Genomic DNA, 6748 nt, shown 5'->3' on the forward strand with positions numbered 1-6748 from the left:
CCGTAAAGCTCCCGATTACCGGCGTTCTTAGGTCTCTTCCAGCTACTTACTGCTTCTATCTTGGATCTACCATAATACCATCCTTGGAGATGATGTGACCAGGAAGGACACTGATCTAACCAAAATTCACATTTCGTGAACTTGGCGAATAGCTGGTTCTGCTGAAGTGTCTGCAATACTAGTCTCAGTGTTCTTCCCGAGTTCCCGAGTAGATAAGAATGTCATCAATAAACACAATAACAAACTTATCTAAATACTCCCGAATACTGCTCATGAGATCCATGAATGTAGAGCATTGGTCACGCCAAAGGGCATGACTACGAACTCAGAGTGTCCGATCCGGTTCTCAATCGCCTTGGGTATATCCCTCTTTAACCTTGACCGATGATAACCCGATCCGAGATCTATCTTGGAGAACACCGCTCCCTTCACCTGGTCGAACGTGTCATCGATTCGGAAGGGATACTCTTCATGGTGACTTGGTTCTGATCCGTAGTTCACGACACGCATGCTTCCATCCTTCTTCTTCACGAACAACACAAAGCGCCCCCATGGTGAGTGACTAGGGCGATGAAGCCCTTGTCAAGTAGCTCCTGAAGTTCCTTCAGCTCTACTGGAGCCATGCGATATGGCGCTTTGGAAATAGGATTGGTGCCGGGGAAGAGCTCTATCTTAAATTCAATCTCCCTGACTGGTGCTAGGCCTGGTAACTCCTCAGGGAAGACTGCTGGGTAGTCACATACAACTCGGACTCCTGCTAGCTGTTGGTCCTTGTCCAGGCTGGTATTGACTACATGTGCTAGGTACCCCGTACAACCCGAATCCATCAACTTCTGTGCCTTCATAGCTGAGAGAAATTTTATGGCTTTTCTCTTTGGTTCCCCGATGTACTCGAATTGTGTTTCTGCTTCTGTGCCTCTGAGTTAGTTATAAGTGAGTAGTGCTCTTGAGTCCAAAAGGCATCCGTTTGGATCCTAGACTCTTATCTCAGTGATGAGTTATAAGCAAACAACATTCTTGCACATCAATAACTTCCCGGTCGAGTTTACTATATGTCTGGCTCTTATCTCAACAGCTGACCTGCCCCGCTCCTATCTCAATAGCTGCTCTGCCCAACTCCTATCTATACAATCGAAAAGAATGCTAGGGGGGAGACGGCGAATAGAGATCGTCGAAAAAATCAAATTAAAACTAAGTTATGCAGTGGAAAACGAAAGAAACAAGCAACGCTAACACAATTTGGTTTTACTTGGTTTAGAGCCTTCGACGACTCCTACTCTAAGGCCCACACTCGTCAAATGCTTTCATTGGGAAATCCACTAATAGTTCGCAAAAATGTGTTACAAGATAAGTATAAGAACTAAAAATCTAAGGTTACCGACAACAAGGAAAATATGAAAATCAAGTCGTCGATTGTCGGAGGAGATTCACAACGTCATGGGAGCTTTTTCAGAGCATCGGTCAAGAAGGAAACTTGTGGCAATTGTTGTTCTGAAGCTCCAGGTTGAAGGCCTTTAAATAGTTCCATTCGCCTAGAACCCCTCCGGGCGCTTGGACCATGTGGCTCGACCAATCAACGTGATCCACGTCAACTTATGAATGATTTTTCGCGTCCATGCGCTGTTAGAATTTAAGGGATGTCCTAAGGCAATCACCTTATGATTTTTTATATTTATTTGATAAGTATAGATTCACTATTTGAGTGCATATTATATGTTTGATTGTCTTAAACTAATTTTCTGAATATCCGTAATATAATTCATAGCATGAGAGAATTTGTGATTGGATTGTAACAAGTGATTATCTCTACATATGAAATTATGAATATATTAAAATTTTTCTAGTCGTCAAATTGATGCATTTGGACATCGTTAATTCTGTAAGACTAGCATGGTTTATACTCCTTAGTTCGGCCAAGTGGTTGTTTTCTCACTAGCTGGAGACATTGGGATGTCGAGAGTTAAACGTGGACGCTGGTTATAGTAACTAGTTCATTAGAGTGACTCGCCGTAAGACTTCATATGGTTCGGTTGGCGCTACTTGGAATTTCGTTCTGTTTCCCCTGTACAAAAATTTGTACAAGCACAGAACTTTTCATAGCAACCCCATGTGCTTTTCAGAAGTTAAACTTGGATTGCAAATGAAACTTAACATTATTAATCCATGTGTTCATCATAAGTTAAACCATATTACAGAAGTTGATTAAATATCTATTTCAAGGATTGACTTCCAAGTCGTTAGCGAGGCACTCGACCTTCTTGGGTATGGGATCATCCACCACTTCCTAGATAAAGCCTTTCAAAGAAATTGAATATTTAAACTCCTTACAGTAAACCCTAGGTTTAACTACAGAGACCTCAATCGAAGCACAAGATCGCTAGCCTCTTGTGTTTGTATTTCAGGATCCATACAAAAGAAAACTAAACTAGTACACAGCGGAAACAATTAACTAGTTATACCTTTCTTTGTATCTTAAAGACCTCTTGATCTTTTACTGTATTCCTCTCCTCCTCTTGGACGTCGTGTGGGCGATGATCTACCAAGACAACACCACCTAAACCACTTCTTTGCCTCCAAGACTTTCGGCCACCAAGGGATGCTAGAATAGAGAACCTCCTTCTCTTCTTCTTTTCCTCCAAGTAACCAGCCACCAAGTGATTCTTCTCTTCTTCTTCTTCTCCTCCTTCAAGCCATGACCACCAAGGTGAGATGAGCACCGGCCCTAGAGGGAAGAAAGGGAGGAAGAAGGAAATAGGTGTCGTCGACCTTAAGGAAAGAAAACAGGAAAAGAAGGGGACGACCACACAAGAAGAGAAGAGATAACTTAGGTTGTGTTTCTTTCCATAAGGCACCATCTACCTCTCTTTTATAATCCTTGGTGAATGCAAATAAGGAAAGATTTAAAATTAAAACCTTCCTATTATGTGTCGCCGACCCTTATTTGAGCAATCAATTAAGGAAAAAATTTAAATTAAAATCTCTTTTTTAAATCATTGTGTATTACTACAAAAAAAGAAAAATTTTAAAATTAAAATATCTCTTTTAAATCCCTTTGTGGATGGCTATAAAAGGAAAGTTTTAAAAATTAAAATCTTTCTTTTAAATCCCTTTGAGGATGACTATAAAAGGAAAGATTTTAAAAAATTAAAACTCTCTTTTAATTCCTTGTGGATGGCTATAAAAGGAAAGTTTTAAAAATTAAAATCTCTCTTTTAAATCTCTTTGAGGATGGCTATAAAAAGAAAGATTTTTTAAAAATTAAAACTCTTCTTTTAATTCCTTGTGGTCGAACCCTTACTTGGGCACCAAGCAAGGCTTGGCCGACCACCACTTGGGCTCCAAGCAAAGCTTGGCCGACCCCTTGCTTAGGCACCAAGCAAGGATGTGGCTGGCCCATTACTTGGGTAAGAACTGGACTTGGTTGAATGGGAGGCTTTATACATAGAGGCTACAACAGGGACCTAGAGGAGGAATTGGTTTTGGCCTCCTGATGAGCTTGAGCTTCTTGTGTTTGACCCGAACACCCAACTCAAGTTCATCAATAATAACTCATACCACTAAAGAGTTATTATTGAACTACCGCTGTTACGAACCGTAAGTGCAAGGATTCGTCGTCGGTAATAAAGATTATCGATCCCACGAATACTGGTTATAAGCACTAGCAATGGTTCACTTAGAATTAGCTAAACTACCAATGGTTGCAAGTTATCTAAAGAAAAGAGATTGGGAAGCGGAAACGAGAACTAGTGAAGAGAGTGTAATTAACTTGGTTTGTGAAAAGTTCTAGGAGTTTGGTTTCGTTGTGGGGGTATTGATTATCACTTTCTATCCTTTACTCATTGTTCATCAACATGCATTCGCAATCCATCTTATCCCAATCCATCTTGGTTGTGAGCTACTATTTATAATTTATAAGGAACTGATAACATGATCTTCTGTGTGACACCACACACCATGTTATCTACAATATAATTAAATTGACAACTGCATTTAACTAAATACAGACATTTGACCAATGTGATTCTCATTTCAAAATAAATGTTTATACAAAAGCTAGGCTTTTAGTATACATTTTAACAATCTCCCACTTATACTAAAAGACTATGCTGGCATATATGCTACCATACATCTGATCCTCATCCCCTCAACATGCCCATCAAAAGCTCTCGCCGGAAGGGCCTTAGTGAAAGGATCTGCTAGGTTATCTTCTGATGCAATCTTGGTGACAACAACTTCTCCTCGCTTTACGATGTCTCATATCAGGTGGTACTTTCGCTCAATGTGTTTACTTGCCTTATGGGCTCATGGTTCCTTCGAGTTTGCTACTGCACCACTATTATCACAATAAATTGTAGGGTCACACGGTCGACTCCCTTAAGCGCACGGTGACTCGCCTTTCGCCATTTTGGCTCCTCTGACGCCTCCATGCCCATGAAACGCTCACGGCCAGCTCATGGATTCTATGCACATCCTGAAAATGAATACCCAAAAATAAAAAAAATTAATAACAATACTCGACTAAACTTACTATAAAACAATAAATGGAATAATGAACTAAAATGAAAATTCCTTGGGTTGCCTCCCAAGAAGCGCTTCTTTTAGGTCTTTATCTCAACCCCGTTTCAGTTAGTGTGGACTTAATCCATGGAAGCACGGCTCTCTTCCTAGGGTTAATGCTCCAGTCTGCACCTTTAGTTTCGTTCGTGCAGGACAAATGTACTTCCTATTGCTTGTTGGAGGGGACCTCTCTTAGAAACTGCATTCCTCAGCTTTGTGTATGTTCATCTTGCTAGAATTTCCTTGAGAAGAGGGGGTCATAGTTAGAAGAATCAAATAAATCAAATTATAACCTTTCTTTGCCTATCTCCAAGGATAACTTGTGACTTTTCACATCAATGAGAGCTCCAACGGTGGCAAGGAATGGTCTCCCAAGGATGATTGGTATCTTGGGATCCTCCTCCATATCCAGGATAATGAAATTTATGGGAATGATGCATCCTCCTACTTCTACTGGCACATCTTCCATTATTCCCATTGGGTATCTACATGAATAGTCAGCTAATTGCAATGTCATAGTAGTCAGTTTAATATTCTGGAGTCCTAGCTTCTTACATAATGAGTATGGAAGTAGGCTAACACTGGTCCCCAAGTCATAGAAAGCTTTCTGTATGAGTTCATAACCAATTTTATAAGGTATGGAAAAACTCCCTGGATCCTGAAGTTTCGGTGGAATATTTGCCATAAGTAGAGCGCTGCAATTTTTCGTTAATGCTACGGTCTCGAAGTCGCCCTTCTGCCTCCTGTTGGATAAAATACCCTTTAGAAATTTTACAAACTTCGACATTTGGTCCAATGTATCTATCAGTGGTACTTCTATGTAAATTTCCTTAATCTTCTTCAAGAATCGGTTGAACTCTTCATCCTTTTGGGATGTTATCAGTTTCTGAGGGAAAGGAATTGTCTAACTTTGTGGGAAAATTTGAAGAGTTCCTTCAACTTTCTTGGTGATCTCCTCTCTATCCCTGTTCTGGATCTGATTGGCCATTAGGGGAGAGGGCTCTTCCTCTGAGTTCAGTCCTTTCTGAGTAGTGATTTGCCGGTCTCCCAAAGTTCGTCCGCTCCTCAGCTCGATGCGGTTGCAGTGTTCCACCGGGTTTATATCGGGCTTTTCTAGAAATGTTCCCTATGCTCTTGAAAAGGACTGGGCTATTTGGCTATCTTACATCTTCTGATATTTTTCGAAATTTTTCGGTCTTTGAGTCAATTGTTTGATCTTATTCTTCATCTCTTTTTGGTCTGAGAGAGCTTCTTCGAGCATCCTTTCGATTCTGGACAATTGTGAAGGTTGCTGTTGTTGATAAGTCTATTGTCCAGATGGGTGGCACTGTTGCCCAGGTTGATAGCTTTGTTTCGCTAGTCCTTGGTCCTGATTATTTTGGTATGAAAAATTTGGGTGGTTCCTCCATCCAGGGTTGTCTGTGTTGCAGTACGGATTGTTTTTCTTTTGGTTGTAACTGACTATCGCATCACATTGCTCAAGTTGGTTTATCTGTGCTTGTATTGGCCCTAGGTGGCAAGTATCTTGAGTGTGATCCGTACTTCCGCAAGTTTCGAAAACATATACTATTGCATTGGTCATGTTGTTTCCCATGGCCTTAAGCTTCTTGGTCAAAGCATCCAGCTTTGCAGACATGAGTGTGACTGCATCTATGTCAAATATTCCTAACGCCTTTATTAGATTCCATGAGAAAGAACCACCTGATCTTTCGGTTGCCCACTGATGGTGGTTCTGCGCCACATTCTCTATGATTTCTTCAACTTCATCAAGGCTCTTGTTCATTAATGCTCCTCCTACTGTAGAATCGAGGGATACCTTCGTGTGATAGTTGATTCCATTGTAGAATGTGTATAGAACCAACCATTTCTCAAGGCCATGATGGGGGCACTGTCTCAGCATACTTTTGAATCTGTCCCAGACTTCAAATAATGATTCTGATTCTATCTGTTTGAAGCTTGCAATCAAATTCCTCATGTGGGCAGTTTTGCTTGGCGGGTAGAATTTGTCTAGAAATTTCTTCTCACACTGCTCCCAACACGTTATGCTATTTGCTGGAAGAGAATTTAGCCACTGCTTGACTCTGTCTTTCAGGAAAAATCCAAAAAGAAGTAACCTTACTGATTCTGGAGGGACCCCATTTACTTTCATAGTACCACAAATCTCGTAGAAAAGCTCTAAGTGATGGTTTGG

General features: G+C 40.7%; 1 non-coding gene across 1 annotated transcript; it reads left to right on the top strand.

Moving 5' to 3' along the window:
- Positions 1-6428: 6428 nt before the first annotated feature.
- On the top strand, positions 6429-6534 carry LOC121968931. The gene has a single exon (XR_006108443.1). It is a non-coding gene; the product is annotated as a small nucleolar RNA R71 (small nucleolar RNA).
- Positions 6535-6748: the final 214 nt, after the last annotated feature.

Source organism: Zingiber officinale, chromosome 3B, assembly GCF_018446385.1.
Source record: "Zingiber officinale cultivar Zhangliang chromosome 3B, Zo_v1.1, whole genome shotgun sequence".
NCBI lineage: Eukaryota > Viridiplantae > Streptophyta > Magnoliopsida > Zingiberales > Zingiberaceae > Zingiber > Zingiber officinale.